The sequence below is a fragment of the Loxodonta africana genome, chromosome 1, assembly GCF_030014295.1.
Source record: "Loxodonta africana isolate mLoxAfr1 chromosome 1, mLoxAfr1.hap2, whole genome shotgun sequence".
Lineage (NCBI taxonomy): Eukaryota > Metazoa > Chordata > Mammalia > Proboscidea > Elephantidae > Loxodonta > Loxodonta africana.
This window is the reverse complement of record NC_087342.1, coordinates 72,568,616-72,591,728: the sequence shown is the minus strand read 5'-3', so window position 1 is coordinate 72,591,728 and position 23,113 is coordinate 72,568,616.

Sequence of the window (23,113 nt, the reverse complement as noted above, 5' to 3'; positions counted from 1 at the left end):
TTGGTGGCTCAAACCCACCAGCTTTTCCATGGGAGAAAAATGTGGCAGAATGCTTCCTTAGAGATTACAGCCTAGGAAGCCCTGTAGGGCAGCTCACTGTCACTTAGGGTTGACAGCAATGGGTTTGGATATGGAGAATGAACAGGTCCACAGGGTCCATGAGCAGCAGGGGCTGGCGGTACGCAGTTGATTTGTGTAGCTCTTGGTGGCTGGGTGATAGGAAAAGTCTGCATGGGCAGATGATGATGAAGATTAGTGTCCTTCTAGACTGTGATCTAGTACCAAAGGATTAGAGAGAGAGGCAAATAGAGAGAGACATCAGATGGCCTGAAACGTAGGTAGCTGTGCAGACTCTTAAGCCTAAGGCCCCTCCCTGATGACCTGGCCTCAGGTGGCCAGCGATATTTTGACACAGCTCAGGAGAGCCAGGGATGAGGTCTGATATAACTCTGGGTGGTTAGGGTCAGAGAGTAATTGCCACAAAAGTGGCTGGTGACAAAGAGTGGAATGTGGAAAAGTGAGGCCAGGACCCACCTCCAGCTGGGAATTAGATTCATACTAGTGACCTTTGCTATAGGGTTAGTAACAAAGATGTGGTTGCTCACCTTGCCTCTTTGTTATGTAGTGTTGCATTCATATAACTGAGAAAACATTAACACAATCTAATTTTAGAAGATTTTCATCATCCCCAAAAGAAACCCTGTACATATTAGCTGTCCTCCCTAGCCTCCACTCTGCCCCACCTGTAAAAAGAACCAAACCATTGCCCTAGAGTTGATTCCAACTCTCCTAGTGACCTTATAGGATGGAGTAGAACTGCCCCATAGGGTTTCCAAGGAGCACCTGTTCGCTGAAACTGCTGATCTTTTGCTTAGCAGCCGTAGGTCTTACCCACTACACCACCAGGATTTCCACTCCTGCTACAGGCCAACACTAATCTACCTCTGTGTTTATAAATTTGCATATGCTGGACATTTCCTATAAATGGAATCATAAATACATTATTTTTTGTAACTGCTAACTTACACTTCTTATAATGTTTTGAAGGTTCATCCATGTTTGCTGAAAGGTGCATTTCTGGATACATCACATTTTGTTTATCCATTCCTCAGCTGATGGACATATGGGCTGTTTACGCATTTTGGCTATTATAAATAGCACTGCTATGAACATTTGTGTTCAAGTTTTTCTGTAAGCCTATGTTTTTATCTCTCTTAGGTATGTACCTAGGAGTGGAATTGCTGGGTCATATAGCTGATCTATGTTTAATGTTTTGAGGAACTGCCAGGTTGTTTTCCAAAGAAGGTACAACATTTACATTCCCACCAGCAGTGTATGGTTGTTCCAAGTTCACATCCTCACCAACATTTGTTATTATCTGACATTTTCATTCTAGCCATCCTGGTGGGTATAAAGACTCCCTGTGTGGTACAAGCTGTTCACATGCACTGCTGTTAATGGAAAGGTTGGAGGTTCAAGTTCATCTAGAGTTTCCTTGAAAGAAAGGCCTGGCAATCTACTTCCAAAAAATCAATCACTGAAAACCCTATGGAGCACAGTTCCACGTTCAGACACATGGACTTTCCATGAGTTGGAATTGACTGTACAGCAACTGGCTTGGTTTTTGTTTTGCTTTGTTTTTTAAGTGGGTGTGAAATGTTAGCTCAGTGTGGTTTTGATTTGTATTTCCCTGATGACTAATGACGTTGAGCATCTTTTCATGTGTTTATTGGTCATTTGTATATCATCGCTGAAGAATATTTAGCTCATTTAAAATAGCTTTTTAATATTTTGATTATTGATTTGCAAGTGTTCTTTATATATGCTAGGTACAAATTCCTGATCAAAGACATGATTTGCATTTCCTTTGGAAATAGTATAGGTTTACCTCAGCTAAATCTTCCAATAACATGTCCTATTATTTAAGCAGTGTTATAATGCAGTTGGATAAGTAAATTTACTCTTGAAGTAAAGTATACTTGCTGCCTTTGAGTTGATTCCAACACGTAAAACAGCCCCATACTGTTTCCCAGGCTGAAATCTTTACAGAAACAAACTGCCTCATCTTTCTCCAGGGAAGTGGCTGCTGGGTTTGAATCACCAACCTTTAGGTTAGCAGCTGAGAGCTTAACCACTGGGCCCCCAGGACTTTTTGAAGGAAAGTATAATAAGGTAAAAATATTTGCAGACCCAGGATCTTCCTGGAGCAGAGAGAAGAGAATCATCTGAGCCTGACTCACATGTTAGAAAAAGCTTAGCCAAGTATGTGCTACCTGGCTAAATGTGGAAGAATGAGTAAAAGTTTATTTGTTCAAAAAGAGAATAGGATAAGATAGCCTTCCAACGAGAAACACAAGCATGCAAAATCTAACTGTGTTGTGAAACAAAGTGATATATTTATTTTTAAGGAAACACTATGACAGTTAGTGTGCTCTTAGCCACGATGCTATCTATGTTGCACGCAGTTACATCGATTGAAGTGTATCCTTGTTTCCTAAATATGTAGTGTAGACATGAGAGTTTAAGGAGTTAGAAATGGAGCCATGAAACTATGGTCAAAGCAACTGCCCCTATCTGATTTTTGTAGTCAACCTTATAAGGTATAATTTACATAGAGAAAATTTTACCCTTTTTAAGTGTCCAGTTTTATGAATTTCGACGAATGGTAACAGTTATGTAACAACTAAGAAGTCAAGTACCAGAGTATTTCCATTTTGTCCCAAATTTCTCTTCTGCTCCCTTGAGGTCAGCCTCCTCCATCCCATTCCAGCTCCTGGCAACCAGTAATCTGATTTCTATTCCTCCAGTTTTACAGTTTTCATAATATCATACAGTTAGGGTCATGTACTTTGCAGCCTCTTTTACTTTGCATAATCCTTTTAAGGTAATTCAAGTTGTTGCACGTACCAATAGTTCATAACTTTTTATTGCTGAGTGGATTCTCATTGTATAGATATGCCACAATTTACGTATCCATTCACCAGTTGATAGGTATTTGTATTATTTCCAGGTATGGGCAACCATGTCTACATGTGCCATATATATCATCGTACAGGTCTCTTTAGTAGATATACACATATATATATTTATTGGATAGTATATTTTCATTTCTTTTGGATAAATATGTAGGATGGAATTGCTATGTCATGTGATAAATTATGTTTACCTGTTAAGAAACTGCCAAAACTTTTTTAGCAATGGTTACACCATTTTCATGCATACTAGCATTATATGAGAGTTTCTGTTTTTCTGCATCCTCACCAGTACTTGGAATTGTCAAGTGTATTTTTGGTGTATTTGTTTTTCATTCTACTATGTCTGTGGTAGTATATCATGGTGGTTTTAATTTGCATTTTGCTAATAAGTTATGATCTTACAAGTCTGTTCATTTGCTTATTTGCAGTCCATATTTCTTCTTTTTAGGATGCCTGCTCAAGGTTCTTGTACCTTTCAGATCCTTTTGTCTGTTTCTTATCATTTTAGTTTGGAGAGCTTTTATATATTCTGGATTCAAGTATTTTATCAGTGATTTGGCTTGTATATATTTTCTCCCAGCAGTTGCCTTGTATTTCCATTTTCTTAAAGGGCAGGCATTTTTATTTTTGGCGAAGTCCAATTTATCAATTTTTTTCTTGTAGTGTCCTATGAAAGAAATCTTGTCATAATCCAACATGATGAAGATTTCCTCTACTATTTCTACATATTTTATATTTTAGGTTTTATATATTGTCTGTAACCAAATTCATGTTAATCTTTTTAAATTTTTGCATATGAATGATCAATTGTTCCAAAAAGATTTGTTAAAACGCTAGTCTTTCTCAAACAGTTTACCTTTGTATCCGTGGGAAAACACATCAACTGACTAAGTATATATGGGCTTACATCTGAGCTGTTCTGTTCCATTGATTTATATGTCAGTCCTTTCACCAATACCACACTGTCGTGATTACTCTAACTTTATAAGTCTTAACAGGACGAATTAAGTATATATGGCAATTTGGGAAGAATTGACATATTAACAATATTGAATCCTTCAATTCATGAGCAACGTATATCTCTCAAAGGGTTTCATTTAATTTATCTCATTAGTGTTTTATGGTTTTCCTCACACAATCTTGCAAATATTTTGTTAGTTTTATCCTTATTTTGTTTTTCAAGCTATTGTAAACAGTGTCATAGTTTTTAAAATTGAATTTCCATTTGTTCACTGGTAGTGTATAGAAATACATCTAATTTATGTGCATTGACCACGTATCTGTGATTTTTCTCAACTCTCCCATTAGCTCTAGTAACTTCTACAGATATTGGAATATAATGCGTAGACAATCATGTCATCCATCAATGTTGCTACTGTTGTGTGGCATCGAATTGATTCCAATTCATAGGGACCCTATAGGACAGAGTAGAAACGCCCCATAAGGTTTCCAAGACTTTAATTTTTACAGGAGCAGAGTGCCAATTATTTTCTCCCACAGAGTGGCTGATGGGTTCGAACTGCCCACATTTTTGTTAGCGGCTGAGCGATTAACCATTGCACCACCAGTTTTCCTTTGTCCATCAATAAAGACAGCTAGTTTCTTCCTTTCAAATCTGTATGCCTCTATTTTTTTTTATCTTGTCTTATTGCATATCCTGTCTACTTTTCATTTTCTCTTCAATGAAGCCTAAATGACCTATAAGCTGATCTCCTTTCATGTCTCTTTATTTTCTACTTCCATGTCTTTGTTAATGTTACTCCTTAAGTCTCCCTTCTTGTGCCCTCCACATCCTACCCCCATTCCAGCACACAAACTTCACCAAAAATCCTATATATACTTCAAGGTCCAGTGCAAATGTTACGTTCTCTATGAAATACATCCTGATTTCCTATCTGAAAACACTCACTCTAAAGTGCACATGATTTTTTTTCTATGTATGTATAATATACTCCAGTAGCACCGATTGAACCTGAATACTTTGAGACATATGACTCCTTTTTTTTCTTCAGGTCCTTTCCTGCAAGCTTGAAAGAATGGACCATATTTTATTTTTCTCTTTATCTGTCGTATCTAGTGCAATTCAAGGAATAAGAAGTATTTTTTAATGTTATTATATCTCAATACTCTTATTACATAATACTTTGGAGCCCTTGTGGTGAAGAAGTTAAGAGTTCAGGCTGCTAACTAAAAGATCAGCAGTTCAAGTCCATCAGCCACTCCTTGTAAACCCTACCAGGTGGTTGTACTCTGTCTTATACTGTTGCTATGGGTTGGAATCGACTTGACTTACAACGGGTTTATATAATTATCGTATAATACTTATGGTATTTATATATACATATATATGCATATATATATATATAGATGTTGTTAGGTGCCACTGAGTTGGTTCCTACTCATAGTGACCCTATGCACAACAGAAGGAAACACTGCCTGGTCCTGAGCCATCCTCACAATCGTTGTTATGCTTGAGCTCATTGTTGCAGCCACTGTGTCAATCCACCTCATTGAGGGTTGTTCTCTTTTCCGCTGACCCTGTACTCTGCCAAGCATGGTGACCTTCTCCAGGGACTGATCCCACCTTGCAACGTGTCCAAAGTATGTAAGACGCCGTCTTGCCATCCTTGCCTCTAAGCAGCATTCTGTCTGTGCTTCTTCTAAGACAGATTTGTTCATTCTTTTGGCAGTCCATGGTATATTCCATATTCTTCGCCAACACCACAATTGAAAGACATCAATTCTTCTTTGTTCTTCCTTATTCATTGTCCGGCTTTCACATGCATATGATGCAACTGAAAATACCATGGCCTGGGTCAGGCGCACCTTAGTCTTCAAGGTGACATCTTTGCTCTTCAACACTTTAAAGAGGTCCCTTGCAGCAGATTTCCCCAGTGCAATGCGTCTTTTGAATTCTTGACTGCTGCTTCCATGGCTGTTGACTATGGATCCAAGTAAAATGAAATCCTTGACAACTTCAATCTTTTCTCCGTTTATCAGCGTGTTGCTCATTGGTCCAGTTGTGAGGATTTTTATTTTCTTTATGTTGAGGTGCAATCCATATTGAAGGCTGTGGTCTTTGATCTTCATCATTAAGTGCTTCAAGTCTTCTTCACTTTCAGCAAACTAAGTTGTGTCATCTGCATAACACAGGTTGTTAATCAGTCTTCCTCCAATCCTGACGCCCCATTCTTCTTCCTGTAGTCCAGCTTCTCATATTATTTGCTCAGCATACAGATCGAATAGGTATGATGAAAGAATACAACCCTGATGCACACCTTTCCTGACTTTAAACCAATCACTATCCTCTTCTTCTGTCCAAACAACTGCCTCTTGATCTATGTAAAGGTTCCTCATGAGCACAACTAAGTGTTCTGGAATTCCCATTCTTTGCAATGTTATCCATAATTTGTTATGATCCACACAGTCGAAAGCCTTTGCATAGTCAATAAAACACAGGTAAACATCCTTCTGGTATTCTCTGCTTTCAGGCAGGATCAATCTGACATCAGCAATGACATCCCTGGTTCCATGTCCTCTTCTAAAACCAGCTTGAATTTCTGACAGCTGCCTGTCAATATACTGCTGTGGCCACTTTTGAATGATCTTCAGCAAAATTTAGCTTGCCTGTGATATTAATATTGTTGTATAATTTCCACATTTGGCTAGATCATGTTTCTTGGGAATAGGCATAAATACGGATCTCTTCCAGTAAGTTGGACAGGAAGCTGTCTTCCATATTTCTTGGCATAGATGAGTGAGCACCTCCAGTGCTGCATCGGTTTGTTGAAACCAAAAGGAAAGAACATGTTCAGTGTTTCTCAAGCTGAAAGAACTGAAGGAAAAATTCAAGCCGCGAGTTGCAATAGTGAAGGATTCCATGGGGAAAATATTAAATGACGCAGGAAGCATCAAAAGAAGATGGAAGGAATACACAGAGTCATTATACCAAAAAGAATTCGTCGATGTTCAGCCATTTCAAGAGGTGGCATATGATCAGGAACTGAAGGTACTGAAGGAAGAAGTCCAAGCTGCTCTGAAGGCATTGGTGAAAAACAAGGCTCCAGGAATTGATGGAATATCAATTGAAATGTTTCAACAAATGGATGCAGTGCTGGAGGTGCTCACTCTTGAAATTCCTATGTGAGGAGTCAATTCAGAGTGAAGAAAAACATTTGTGAAAACATTTCAAAATGAGGAAAATATAATTTATTTTGTGTTTTACCTCCACATGACTAGTCTTCAAAACTGTATCCTTGAATTATATCTCTAGTATCTCAACATTCATAAAAGTAAAAATCACGATTTTCACCTTTCATGTTGGGAAAAAAAGGCTTCAGGTTAGTAAGGCTATGTTGAACCAGTTATTCTCCTGGGCAGCTGAAAACAGCAGAAATTTGTTATCTCATAGTTTTGGAATCTAGAAGTACAAAATGAAGGTGTTGGTAGGACCGAGTTCTCTCTGAGGGGTATAGAGGATGTTCCTTGCACTAAGGAGATACTTTCTGGAAGCTTCTGGTAGTCCCAGAGATGCCTTGGCTTGTGGCAACATAATGTCTGTCTCCATCTTCACATAACTGTTTTCCCCTGTATCTCTCTGTGTCTGTATTCCTTTTCTTCCTTTTATAAGGACACCAATCATATTGGATTAGTGCCCGTCCACTCTAGTATGACTTCATGTTAAGTAATTACATTGCAGAGGCTCTATTTCTAAATACGTTAACATTTGGTTATGGGAGCTAGGACTTGATCATATCATTTTCGGGAACACGAATCAACCCCTAGCACTGGGAATAGGAAAATATGGAAACAATTTAAATGCCCGTTATTAGGGAACTGCTTAAATAAGTATGGTACTTTCTCTAACGGAATATTCTACTCTTCATCTTTAAGAAGAACAAAGCATTCTATATATTGATATGTAAAGATTTCTTTGATTACATTTATTATAAAGTTATGTACAATCAAGTCTCATGGGATCTGGTTTACTGGTTTCGAAGTTTAGGGTCATGTTTTATGGGAATCCCAGCTAATTAGCGTAATTATGTGTTTAGCGCTTCTGTTCTGTCTCCAAGTTTTTGTGTAGTTTCTGAAGTCTTAAACGTTTGTAAATGGCCATCCCAGGTACAACAATTGGTCTTCTTTTATCTGGAGGAACAGAAGAAGAAGGTAAGTCAGGAATAGGAGGAGGAAATTGAATGTGTGACTAATTGCCCCATGAGTAACTGCCTCTTTTGCCATGAGACAAGGACTGGATGGTGCCTGCCTACAGTAACTGAATGTTTTGATCAAAGATTCTGTAGAAGAATTGTGTTAAAAAAGAAGATTGCAGAAGAGAATTTCAAATTCTGATGGAATCCAGAATTTCTGGAGCCAGGGAGGCTAGATGAACCTCCGAAACTATTACCCTGAGGTAACGTTGAAACCTTAAACCAAAAATACCCCCTGAAGTCTTCTTAAAACCACACAACAATTTAGCTTAACTAATAGAGAATGTCTACCTTGAGCATCGTTCTGTTGTAAGAACTATGTCTATGGGATCAAACCGACAACACCAACTTGAAAGTTTAGGTAGGAAACGTAGGGGGTAGTGGGTTTATGTTAATGGAGAAGGAGCAATTCCCAAAAGGAGGGTGAGAATTGTTGTATATCTTGAAGAATGTAATCAGTGTCACTGAACTATACATGTAGAAATTGATGAATTGGTGTTTGTTCTGCTGTGTATATTGCCAACAAATATAAATAAATACCCCCCCTTAAAAAAAAAAGTAAGGTGAAGAGTAGTCCATATAATATGTGACTCTTTTTACAGTCACTTCTTTTATAACAATGATGGCATGTGTGGAAGGCAAAAGTTCATTTGTACTGAAAAAAATGGCCAAGGAGCTACTGAGAGACTTTCACCAGAAAGTATACTCATCCAAACAAATGCAAAAGACCAGGCAGCATTATAAACCTAGATCAAGCCCAGCAGAAAATCTTGAAGAACTGCAAAGATTACAACTTGACAACCAGTACAAAATAATGCCAAAATACCAAGGATTCTAAACAGAAATGGCAAATATTGCCAAATAATCAGATCATGGGTACACTAAAGACACAAAACAAGTGTAATAAAAAATAAAAAAAAGAAAAAATAACCTCCAGAAATTCACCCAGTACATCAAAATCCCAGACAGGTCCGGAAGAGTGGGAGTCGTCAAAAATGACCTATACCATTCAGAAACTCTAAGGATGCTAAGTTGGTGAGCAAAAGCCATATCCCCACTAACTGCTTATATAATGCAATTTTCTGTAGCTATTCACCTGAGTAGAGCCCTCGTTGTGCATTGGTTAAGAACTCAACCTCTAACTGAAAGGTTGGCACTTCAAATCCACCAGCTACTACTTGGAAACCCTATGGGCAGTTCCACCCTGTAAGGTTGCTATGAGTTGGAATCAACTCCAGGACAATGGGTTTTTTATTCATCTGAGTGAGGCAGATTTATACAGATTATTGGAAAATGTTGGATGTATTAAGAAAAGAATATGCATAATGGTATGTATTATGATGCTATGTAAGTATTTTTAAAGAAAAAAGCATGTATTAAAAGCTTTATATGCTAATTTGTTAATAAGTTCTATTATTTTGATGAAAAAGCACTTTATGGGTAAGAATCAATTCAGAGTGAAGAAACGTACATAAGAAAAAAGGTATGAAAAGAGATTTTTAGGAAATTCTGTGTGAAAAACTGGGAGAAGATACAGGTATGAATAAAAAAGTGGTGAAAGGGTTCCAGCTTCCCTGGAACATGGCATGCTGACTAGCAGGCATGTGGCCAGAGAAGAGAATGTAAGAAGCTTCCCATGGCATAGACTTGACACAGGACCTTCCTGCTTCCTTTCTCACTAACTAACAGGAAGAGTGTCAGATGGGGACTCTGTCATGGCCCAAAAGAAGTTTCTCAGTCACTGTCTCTACATTCTTTTCTCCACACACAAACTGGCCCATGTTCTGTGTAAATCCATGAAGCTGATCAGTTTCGAAGATGGGACTCAGTTTGTCCTAGTGGAGATCTGGTTGAGCCTGTTCTTAACCTTCTCCTGCCTCTTTAGCTTACTTGGAACCGGGTGTCATAGAAAAACTCTCACACGCAGATCAGAGCTGCTCCTCATCACTGTTCTCAGCAGAACCATAACAGCACTGGTATTACAGAAAAGAGCAAAGATGCCTTTCAAGAAGCCGAATGTTGTTTACCAACAACACAAGCTTAGCTTTTGGAACTTAATGAGACTGCTTTCCCTTGGACTTCTTCCTACATAGACCTTATCTATTTCTGTTGTTAATGTATGAATTCCATGTGAATGTGTTATTGGAGACACCTCCAGCCCGTACACAGAACACGGCAAAATTCAGTCCTTCTGTAGGCATTACTTTAAGAGTTTGTTTCAAAATGATATTTTATTGTTTTTAAAGCAGAAATTTACACCACAAGTTAGATTTCTATTTAACAATTTCTGTACAAATTATTCAGTGATATTGGTTACATTTTCCACAATGTGTCATTCTTCTCATTCATTGTGTTCTGATTGTACCATTTTCATTTCAGTTTCACTGCCACCTTATCCTATCATCTTTGCTTTAGAATAATTTTTGACCATTTGGTCTCATAAATGTAATTTTTTTTTTGGAAAAAGAAACTCATTACTCTTGAGTGATGTTCTTTATTTTATGAGCCAATCTGTTATTTAACTAAAAGGTGATATCATGGTTAATTTTCGTTTAAGGTTTTAAGATATCTCAGGGCCATAGTCTTGGAAATACTTTAGTCTCAACCAGTCCAGTAAATGTGAACTTTTTAAGAATTTGACTTCTGTTCCACATTTTTGTCCCATTCTATCAAGATCCATGTATTGCGGCCTTGATCAGAACTGTCGATTGTGGTAGCGAGGCACCATCTAGTTCTTCTTGTCTCAGGATAGATGAGGCCATGGTTCATGAAGACTATTAGTTCTATAGAAAACCCTCTTCCCCGAGTATCTGGTTTCTTTCTTCCTTTTTTGTTCCGAATGAGAGTGATAGCTGTATCTTATATGGTATCTTGTAAGATTTTTTTTTTTTTTAATCGTGCTTTAGGTGAAAGTTTACAGCTCAATTTCTCATACAAATATTTATGCACATATTGTTGTGTGAGAGTAGTTGCAATCCCTGTAATGTGAAAGCACACTCCCCCTTTCCACCCCAGGTTTCCTGTGTCCATCCAACCACCTCCTGTCCCTTTCTCCCTTCTCATTCTGCCTCTGGACAAGAGCCACCCATTAATCTCATGTATCTGCTTGAACTAATAAGCACACTCTTCATGAGTTTTATTGTATGTTTTATAGTTCAGTCTAATCTTTATCTGAAGAGTTCACTTCTGGAATGGTTAACTTTAAAAGGGTATTGAAAGGTAGATTTCTCTTGAGAAAGTCTATGAATTGGGGCAGGGTTACAACATGTTATTGCCTGTTTTAATATTATAGGAAAAAAGTAATTCCATCTGGTTTGACATGGAACATAGTATTCTGATTGAAAATGTAACTAAGATTCTAATGGCATTTTTAAAAGTAACCTAAGGCTCCTGAATCCCCTCCGCTGAGCAATTCACTGCTAAAGTTGGGGTGTCACACAGAGAGAAAAGTGGAATGTATTCATTAGCTGTGACTGTTATTAGTAGTCTAAATATTAACTACTGTCATTTATTAAGAATATGTTATATGGTAGACATCTTAGAAACACAACCTGCATGATTGTCATACAACTGTTTAGACACGGAAAAGTATAAAACCAAGATTACCCGAAGTCAGATAGATTATTGGATCCAGCTCAGGGATGAAAACTCAGTTACAAGAAAGTTCAAAGTCCATGATATTTTTCTTGAATCACCCATTGTCTCTAAACCTAACACTGTATGAGGTTCTCTTGCTAAAAAAAAAAAAAAAAAAGTAAAAGGTATCAGTTGAAACTGTTGCTTTGAAAAAAGACTAGTGGGTATAGCTATAAAATTGTTCCAGCCTGTCTTAGGAATCAGGGCCAGCATTGTAGAGGTGATAGCTGAATTTAATTGATATTCTTGATTTACAAAATAAGAGGGTAGAGGGAGCAACATGGCAAGTGAGACATTCTGGTAAGAATCAGTGTGATAGAGTTTGGTTACTGCACGTAATTCAATATGGCTGGAACAGAAAGTGCTAATGGATGCTGTATACCCAAAGAAATTAAAGGACTTAGATATTTAGTTGCTAAATCTATCATGTATAAAATTTTATGTAAAGGGTTCAAGATGGGAATTGTTAAAGACAGTACGAGCCATTGGCTCACCATCTGCATGCCAAACTACTTCTGTTGCGTGTTTCACTAGAACAGAAACCTACCTGCTTATTCATTTCTGGGCCCTCATTTATTTATCTTCATGTCTTTGTCCACCAAGTTGCCTTCTCTCCACCCTCTTATTCTCCGTCTCCAAAATATTCATGTCAGAGCTCAGTCTCTTATCTCTAAGTCTAGCAAAAATACCATTTATCCTAAAAACTTTCCCTGATTTCGTAAAAAAAAAAACTCTTGTCTGAATCACATCCATTTCTCCTATGGATTATTAATGCATTAAATTAGGCATTCTTTATTTTAAGATGTATTAATTGACTGCTTACCCAGTGCTAGGCAAAAATTTAGGTTCTTAGGATTATCTAATAAACAATTGAAAAATAATACTCCTGGTGGTGCAGAGTTTAAGCGTTCGGCTGCCAATCACAAGGTCAGCAGTTTCAATCTATCAGCACTCCCTGGGAACCCTGTGGGGCAATTCTACTCTGTCCAGTAAGGTCGCTATGAGTCAGAAACATCTTGACGGCAAGCAACAGGTTTGCTTTTTCTTTCTTTGTTTTGATTTTCATAATGGAGCTTATTTTTCTAGTAGGAAAAGTAAGCAGAAATAAATCAGTAAAATAGATTATGTTGGATGATGCTGTCTGCTAGAGAGAAATCTGAAGCAGTGAAGGGAGTTAGGGACAGCTGAGGGCTGGTAAACTTAAACAGGGTGATTGATTAGGTACAACTCCACTTAGGAAGTAACTGACTTAAATGTGACGAAGATATCGGCTATTGCATGTATTGAAGAAAAGAAAGCTATAAGTAAAAAGCGGCCGCTAATCTGTGGCTATCGTACATCAAATGCATTCAGCACTTAGGTCTTTCTTCTAATCCACTAGCTCAAGCTGAAAGTCAGTGTTGGGCGTATTTGATAAATGCTTCATGGAAGCAAGGAATGGAATATATGTCACCTTTACATCAATTTCTAAGTAGCTAAGTCTCATGGCTATCTGTGACTCTGCTCTTAGCTCAAACAACTTATTTATAATGTCCCCTTACACTAAACAGGACTCTCAATGTTAGTTAATGAGACAAGTCTACATTTTCATCTCTTTTGTACAGAAAATATGTGTAACAGCAGATTTGATTTAGTCAACTTTGTGCTGAGCTTCCAAAACTAGAGAAAGCATGCAAAAAATCAACATAATATCCACGATTCCTCACACATCACTTGGAAAAGAACACAGCCTGCACCTCTATTGTAATAAAGCCAGGGGAGCTGGAAATATCCCCCTTTTCCCAGAAATTTTCAACCCCTGAATATAGAATGTCTTGAAATAAATGGATCTGTCGATTTTTTGAAAGATGTGGATATAATTCTGTAGAACCAGGACCATGATTTGAAGGTCTAAGATTCCTGTCTAACTAATTTGAGAAGAACATTGAAGTCTTCTCATAGTCTGGAGCTCATAGCATCTGTTACTGTTTGTCTGAATAGGACACTGAATTTATCTCTCATCTTTCACCTACATCCTTACAAACCTACTCTCCTGCTTTAATTCTTTATTTATTTTTTAAAAAATTTCCAAGAATAAGTCTGTGCTGGAGCCAGCTCACACCAGTTTATGGAAGCTAATTGTTAAATATTCAGGAATTTTGGAAGCCTGTTGTTAAACCTTTGGTAGTTTGAAATCAGCCATGGTAGGAGCATTTATACCACAGAATTGACAAATGCCACAAATCAGGTTGTGTTGTGGTGGTCCAGTAACAGTCACACCCCTGAGAATAACCATTATGGACAAGACACTGTATTAGTTCTCTGTATACTGATATGTTCCTTGGAATCTCTACGGGGCAGTTCTACTCTGTCCATAGGGTCGCTATGAGTCAGAATTGACTCGATGGCACTGTTTTCTTTTTTTTTTTAACAGTGATATGAATAAGAGAGTATTCTGTCACATGGGGTTACTATGAGTCAAAATTGACTCAACAGCACACATACCCTGACAAACAAGAAAGGTATGGCTGCCCCCCAGGATGGCTAGAAAATTTAGAGAAATTGTGAGGCTGGGGGTCTTCCAGTTTGATGGACCTGGGGAAGGGGTATGAAGAGCCAGAGAGTCCGTGAAAGGAAGATTCTGCCACCCAGTGAAATCTTTAGAGAAAATTCATAAGGGAAGAGTGGGAGCAAGGGAGTAATTGGAATAGGTGGTCAACAGGGAAGTGTAATGGTCTGTCTCAGGTCCCATCATCAGTGACCCACATCACTACATTATAGGCCACTGTAATGACAGCACAGATTTATACCCTTAGAATGGCATCAAAAATTAAAAAATCAAAAAACATAGATATGATTTTCCAGTGTCAGTGCCAGAAGCTGAGGCGATTTTTTCCTCTAGTTTCAGAGGCAGAAATATGCAAAATATGGAAAAGCAAAAAACCCCAACCAAGAATCGTGAAAAGCAATTTTGTTCCAATCAGTTCTCAGGTCCTGGTGAGGGTGAAGACAGTGAAGAGAAGGGAGAGAGGCTTCTGCTTCTCCTATTGCAGAGCAGTGGGAGTCCTGGCATTTCCCCCCTAACTCACAGCTTTCCTCCCCTTCAACTTGAGCTAAGCACCTGAGACCCAAGTCCTCGGGTCCTGAACCATCAAGAAGCTTCTTGATGATGCTCTGGACATGAAGGAGCCCTGGGAAAGGGCTGGTTCTTCAACAAAACTAGCACTCCTTAGGCCAGTGATGCAGAGTAGAGGATTGGGTTGAGAAAAGGCTTATAGTTGGCTCAGCTAGTACCATAGAGGTGGTCACTGGGCTTCTTTGAGGGCTCTTTTATAGACTGGTTGGCTCATTGCAGAGACCCTCACTGCAGCTGATAGTCTTCATTTGGAACTTGCCCAGACTTGCTCCAGAGTTGGCACTATGACTTCCCTGTCAGTCACTCAGGTTTCAACACAAATGTCACTTCTTCAGAGAGCCTTTTTCTGACCACTCTGACTAAATCAATACCCCCGTGGCTCTATCTTCTACATAAAATGTGTCTGTATTGAAGAGCTTCACTAAATACTGCTGTGTTGTCTATCTCCTCCCTAGAGGAGCCTTGTCTGTTCTTGTTCTCTCAATGTATCCCCAGTGTCTACAGCCATATCAGCATATCTGGGGAAAGAAAAGTTCTGGAAGAAAGGAAAAAAAGTGGGGTAGGGAGAGACAGATATGAATTCAATAATGATTAGTTTCATAAGGAAAAGCTAAATTGTATTATGCTATTTTCTCCATTTAATCCTAGGGCTAAGGGAGGAAAAAGTGTGAGCTAAAGGAATCTAATGTGTTTCGATTAATTACACTCAGGTAGGATAGCTAATCAATTCCAGGACAAATTCATTTTCCTTATGCAACATGGCAAATTGTCAAGCCCGTTTTGTCCTCCAACTGTAAAATGATGGCTGAGAATATGGATTACACTTGAAATAATTTCACAGTGTGGCATCTCTCACACTTACCACTATTCCATTTAAAAATATTAAAAATATAATTTGAATAGGATATTAATAAACCAGTCAAGTTATATTCAGTATTTTGAATCTCAATATTATTTTCATTGCTTTGTTAAGTATCATAGTAATCTTTACAATTAATAATTAGCATTGTATTTTTATTCAATACTACAAAATTAGATTTTTAAAATTAATTTAATAATGAAAAAATGAAGGGTGGTAAATTCTATTCCTTTTTATGAAATTGTATACATACATGTTAATTTATAAAATATAAAAAAATGAAAATAGAAAATTATATTAACAAGAAACTTAAAAACTGAATTGTATATCAATAAAATATTAATTCTGAATGCATATGTTAAAAAATCATTAAAGTAAGTTATCAGGCTACTTTGAAAATAATGAAAATGATGTGCTGACAAATTTTATAGCATTATTCATAGTATTTCTTAGATTTTAGATTCTAGTCTTAAATACTTCTGAAATACAAATGATTAAATGAGCTGTCTATTCAACAAATGAAGTAAGAAAAAAGAAATCCTGAAGGAAGCAGAAAGAATAAACAGTAAAGATAAGTGTAGTAATTCATTAATTAGATAAAAAACAATACTGGTTTGGTCTCTTGGGGAAAAAAATTCAATCATCAGTCAAATAAAAAAAAGATGGACTAAGCCCAAATTTCTTTGCTCTTTCAAGCAAAATGTATTATTAGTGGATGCTGAGGTTCTGCATTAAAAAGTGTGCTAGGACAATTTATTGAAATGCTGAGTGATATTTAATCAGGCTGCTCCCCTGGGTGCAGAGAAGTAGGGACCAAGTCAAGGCTACTGCAAGGATAAAAGAGTTCTGGAAGGAAAGTGAAGGGGAGGCCCTTCTTCCTCTTTGTGCATCACAGCCTGCTTGGGGTTCCCTTCCCTTTGCTCTTCCTTCGTTTTTCTTCATGAATTAAGTTGGATTGTGGGTCAAGACGTTGCCAAGTCCTGTCATATGTGGAACTGCATGGGACAGAAAAAAAAAAAAGATGAAATTTACTATATTTCAAAGACGTCTAATGTTGCTCATAAAATTAAAAACAGAAAGATTAAAAAAAAAAAAAAAACAATGTTTTCTTCATCTGCTTTCAAGCATAAAGCTCTGAGGTAGTCAATTAGAAGTTACTGTTATAGACCGAGAAGAACAGAGGAGCAAAGCTGGAAAATTTTAAGCAAGCCAGGTACAATTTCGGCTGACTCTGGCGCTGTTGGATATTTTGGAAAACTGGTTATTTCGGGAATTAAAGTTTTATGCTTTTGCAGAATTGTGCAGGTGTCTGGGAGCTCCATGGCCACGGGCTTGGTGGAGCCAGAATGGGACTCAGGGTGGAGCTTCTCCTGAGCCTCTCAGGAAATATCCTCTGCAGAGCTGGGAGCTCTGGTCAAAGGTGAGCCTATAGACTGTTACCCTGGGAATGCTGTGGCCCTGACACGTTACTTTTTTAATATTTTGGAAAAGAAGGGACTCCATCCCAACTGTGAGTAAGTATAGCTATCTAAAGAATGGTCTGAATATTTTACCTCCGAAGGGAATTGTGATTATCATCCACAGAATTGCCAGGAACGAAGTACAAGAAACAGAGAAAACTTGCTGTTGTTGTTGTTAAGTGCCGGTGAGTTGGTTCCGACTCATAGCAGCAACCTTATGCACAACAGAAAGAAACATGGCCAGGTCCTGCACAATCCTTACAATCAAAGTTGGGCTTGAGCCCTTTGTTGCAGCCACTGTGTCAGTCTACCTCTTTCAGGGTTTTCCTCTTTTCCGCTGACCCTGTGCTTTACCAAGCATGATGTCCTTCTCCAGGGACTAATCCCTCCTGATAATATGTCCAAAGTACGTGAGACACAGTCTTGCCATCCTTGCTTCCAAGGAGCATTCTGGTTGTACTTCTTCCAAGACAAATTGGTTTGTTATTTTAGCAGTCGATATTCCTTGCCAATATCACCATTCAAAGGTGTTAATTCTTCTTCAGTCTTCCTTATTCATTGTCCAGCTTTCACATGCATATGATGCAATTGAAAATACCATGGCCTGGGTCAGATGCACCTTAGTCTTCAAGGTGACATCTTTGCTTTTCAACACTTTAAAGAGGTCCTTTACAGCAGGTTTGCCAGATGCAACACGTCTTTTGATTTCTTGACTGCTGCTTCCATGGGTGTTGATTACGGATCCAAGTAAAATGAAATTCTTGACAACTTCAATCTTTTCTCCATTTATCATACTGTTGCTCATTGGTCCAGTTGTGAGGAATTTTTTTTTTTTTTTTTAATATGTTGAGGTGTAATCCATACTGAAGGCTGTGGTCTTTGATCTTCATTAGTAAGGGCTTCAAGTCTTCTTCACTTTCAGCAGGCTAAGTTGTGTCATCTGCATAACACAGGTTCTTAATCAGTCTTCCTCCAATCCTGATGCCCCATTCTTCTTCCTGTAGTCCAGCTTCTGGAATTATTTGCTCAGCATATAGATTGAACAGGTACACTGAAAGATACAACCCAGATGTACACCTTTCCTGACTTTAAACCACTCAGTGTCTCCTTGTTCTGTCCAAACAACTGCCTCTTGATTTATGTACAAGTTCCTCAGGAGCACAATTAAGTGTTCTGCAATTCCCATCCTTCACCACATTATTCATAATTTGTTTTGGTCCCCACAGCAGAATGCTCCTGCATAGTCAATAAAGCACAGGTGAACATCCTTCTGGTATTCTCTGCTTTCACCCAGGATCCATGTGACATCAGCAATGATATCCCTGGTTCCATGTCCTCTTCTGAATCCAGCCTGAATTTCTGGCCATTCCCTGTCGATATACTGCTGTAGCCATTTTTGAATGATCGTCAGCAAAATTTTGCTTGCATGTGATAATTTCCGCATTCGGTTGGATCACCTTTCTTTGGAGTAGGCATAAATATGGATCTCTTCCAGTCAATTGGCCAGCAAACTCTCTTCCATATTTCTTGGCACAGGCAAGTGAGCACTTCTAGCACTGCATCCATTTGTTGAAACATCTCAGTTGATATTCTGCCAATTCCTGGAGCCTTGTATTTCACCAAAGCTTTCAGCGTAACTTGGACTTCTTCCTTCAGTGCCATTGGTTCCTGATAACATGCTACTTCTTGAAATGGTTGAACGTCAACTAATTCCTTTGGGTATAACGACTCTTCGTATTCCTTCCGTCTTCTTTTGATGGTTCCTGTGTCTTTTAGTATTTTCCCCATAGAATCCTTCACTATTGCATATTGCGGCTTGAATTTTTTCTTCAGTTCTTTCAGCTTGAGAAAGGCCAAGAGTGTTTTTCCCTTTTCATTTTCTATCTCCAGCTCTTTGCACATGTCATTACAATACTTACTTTGTCTTCTCCAGTCACCCTTTGAAATCTTCCATTCAGTTCTTTTACTTCTTCATTTCTTCCTTTTGCTTTAGCTGCTCAATGAAGGAGAGCATGTTTCAGAGTCTCCTCTGACATCCATCTTGGTCTTTTCTTTCTTTGCTGTCTTTTCAATGACCTCTTGCTTTCTTCATGTATGATGTCCTTCCACAACTTATCTGGTCTTAGGTCATTAGTGTTCAACGTGTCAAATCTGTTCTTGAGATGATCTGTAAATTCAGGCGGGATATGCTTAAGGTCGTATTTTGGCTTTTGTAGATTTGCAATGATTTTCTTCAGTTCAGCTTGAACTTGCGTATGAACAATTGATGGTGTGTTCCACAGTCGGCCCCTGGCCTTGTTCTGACTGATGATATTGAGCTTTTCCATTCTCCCTTTCCACGGACGTAGTTGATTTGATTCCTGTGTGTTCCATTTTGTGAGGTCCATGTATATAGTTGCCGTTTAAGTTGGTCAAAAAGGTATTTCCAATGAAGAAGTTGTTGGTCTTGAAAAATTCTATCGTTCTATCTCCGGTATTGTTTCTATCACCAAGGCCATATTTTCCAACTACCAATCCTTCTTCTTTGTTTTCAACTTTCCCATTCCAATCACCAGTAATTTTCAATGCATCCTGATTTCATTTTTGATCAGTTTCAGACTTCAGAAGCTGATAAAAATATTCAAATTCTTCATCTTTAGCCTTTGTGGTTGGTGCCTAAATTTGAATAATAGTTCTATTGACTGGTTGGTCTTTCTTGTAGGCGTATGGATATTATCTTGTCACTGACAGTGTTGTTCTTCAAGGTAGATCTTGAAATGTTCTTTTTGACAATGAATGCAACACCATTCCTCTTCAAGTTGTCATTCCCAGAATAGTAGACTCTATGATTGTCTGATTCAAAATGGCCAATACCAGTCCATTTCAGCTCACTAATGTCTAGGATGTCAATGTTTTTCCATTCCATTTCATTTTTGACAATTTCCAATTTTCCTAGATTCATACTTGGTACATTCCAGGTTGTAAATATAATGGATGTTTGCACCTGTTTCCTCTCATTTTGATTCGTGGCACATAAGCAAGTGAAGGTCCTGAAAGCTTTAGTCCATCCATGTCATTAAGGTCAACTCTATTTTGAGGAGGCATCTCTTCCCCAGTTGTCTTTTGAGTGCCTTCCAACTGGGGCTTATCTTCTGGCACTATATTAGACAATGTTCTGCTGCTATTCATAAGGTTTTCACGGGCTAATTCTTTTCAGAAGCAGGCTGCTGTGTCCTTCTTCCTAGTCTGTCTTAGTCTAGAAGCTCAACTGAAATCTGTTCTCCATGGGTGACCCTGCTGGTATCTGGATACCAGTGGCATAGCTTCCAGCATCAAAGCAACACACAAGCCCCCACAGTACGACAAACTGACATACATATATGAGGAAAAAAAAAAAAAACCTTGTAGAGCAAGAAAATAGACTGCTCTCTCTCAGGCTCAGGACTTTCAGATTATGAGATGGACATTCTGCCCACTGAGCTAAGTAGGAAGTAGGGTCAAAAAGAATTACATATATCAGGGTGGACCTTCAGGAGTGGCGGGCAGACCGGATCTCGTCTTGGGTCAGGAGAACAAGGCCCTGGACCTCCTGGCCTTCATCTGGGGGGGCAAGAGCTGAACCCTCTCAGGCTCCTTTCTGAGGGGATGGGGGGAGAGGAAGGTTTGTAAAAAGTCCCAGGACTTTTGGGGTGGGGGAGGGGGAGGCCAACAGGTCCAGGCCCCCAGGAAAGTGGCCTGTGCAGGCCCAAGAGGACCCAACACGGGGTGCTTGCTGGTGTGGGGGTATGGGTGTGTGTGTGAGGGGAGAAATGGAGACTCTCCCAGGGAAAAAGTGACAATAATTTTTAGGAAAAGGCAATCAATGTAAAAGAGTCTGGTAGAAAAAGCCTTGTTTTGGAGAAATGTGATACTTATTTGACAGTTATGAGGTTGACAGTGATGTCCATTGTACATATAGTGCAACTAACAGGCCAGGAGAATGGTACACAAGCCAAATGAAAAACATGTATAGTTTTATATCGATATAGGTTAGGGAAAAAATAGGAGTGATTGAAATATGTTTTTCAAGGGACAACATTGATAGTAACGTAATCTCATATAATTGATATATTCATTTCCACATCCTGAATCCCTGGCCCTTTATTCTCTGTTCCGCAAGGTCAAGCTCAAATGAACGGTTGATGTTTCCAACTTACCCAGCAGTGCCACAGAAGAAAAGCCCTGGTGATTTGCTTCTGTAAAGATAACAGCCAAGAAAGCCCTATGGAGCAGTTCTACCCTGTAACACATGGGGTTTCCATGACTCCGAGTAGACTCAACAGCAAGGTTTTTTGGTGGGGAGAAGGCGGGGGGTGCGAGTGAGTTCCCAAGGTTCAGCTCAAATGTGATGATATGGAGACCTTCCTCTGACTTCCTCTCCAGAGTGACTTGCCATGCTTCTGTAGACTAGCACTGTTTCTTATTTCTGAATTAACATTTCTCTGTTAATGTGATCTATTAGTTTATATTTACCTCCTTTACCAGATGTTAATTCCTTGAGGGTACCTCAAAGAAATTTGAATCTGTAGGGTATCACATTGTCTTTGTAAATGGATGATTAATAAATGTTTTTGAGTTATGAACGTTAACCTTTAGAAGGTTGGGAAGGAGTTGAACGTTGTCATCAGTGAATATTACCTTTTATTGACAGTGTAAATACCTGCCAGTTGCTTTATCTGCATTATCTTTTAATCCTCATGACCCTGAAATATGATCCGCATTTTGCAGAAAAGTTCTCAGTGGAGTGACTGAAAACAAAAGGCAGGGTTAACCTGGTTCTGTCCCAAAGTCGACTCTTTTCTCTTCATGTCAAGTTACTTTTATGTGAGCAATGATAGGACCATCAAATAAAACCTAAAACAGAAAATTATGGTTATATTGGGGATGAACGAATCGTGGTTATTAAGAATCTTCAAAAATAAGCCTGGAAACCACTGAAAGTTAGATCTTTCATGGACAAATTTGAGTGCACAAATGACTAATTTTCAGAGTTAGGAATTTAAGACTATTGCCCTGTTCTACAGAGCAGATTGAGGCAAATATTTCAGTTGAGCTTCAAGTCTCCACACCATCATGCACACGTTAGTATTCAGCACTTCTTTTTGAGAAGCCACAATGTCATTTTACCAAGTGGTCCTAAAGATCTGAGAAGTATGCTACCATATTACTAATAACTGGCTGCCATCAAGTCCATTCTGACTCATAGTGACCCTATAGGACAGAGTAGAACTGCCCCCTAGGGTTTCCAAGGAGAAGTTGGTAAATTGTAAGTGGCAACCTTCTGGTTAGCAGCCAAGGTTTTAAGCCACTGTGTCACCAGGGCTCCACTAAAATAGCAGAGGATGGTTTCGATCCATCGACCTCTGGGTTATGGGCCCAGCACCCTTCCGCTGCGCCACTCTGCTCCTTGGTTGTATTACTAATAGCGAACCTTACACAGTCCTGATGCATGTCAATATGCCAGCACATAGAATTGATGCCATTTTTTCCTATCATTAGTATTGAATAAAATCTCTAGATCAAATACTCAGATGGTTAGATCTGGAAATCTAGTTATGGCCTCATATGGTTTAATTAATGGAAGTCTCAAAATACTTTCAGAAAAAAAAAAAATCAAACATTTTATTTCCAATGTGGAGATGGAGTAGGGCATAGCAGCCACTACTGCTTGTCTACACCACAGTCAGCCACTAACACCACCCATCAGGCCCCCTTGAAAACAGAAAAATGACTTTCTTCCCATAGCCCCATCTGTACTGCCCTGTGCTTGGAGGTGGTGGATACCATTCTCAGATCCAGAGTCTGAATTACGATCAAGCTTGGTAAACATAGAAACCCTA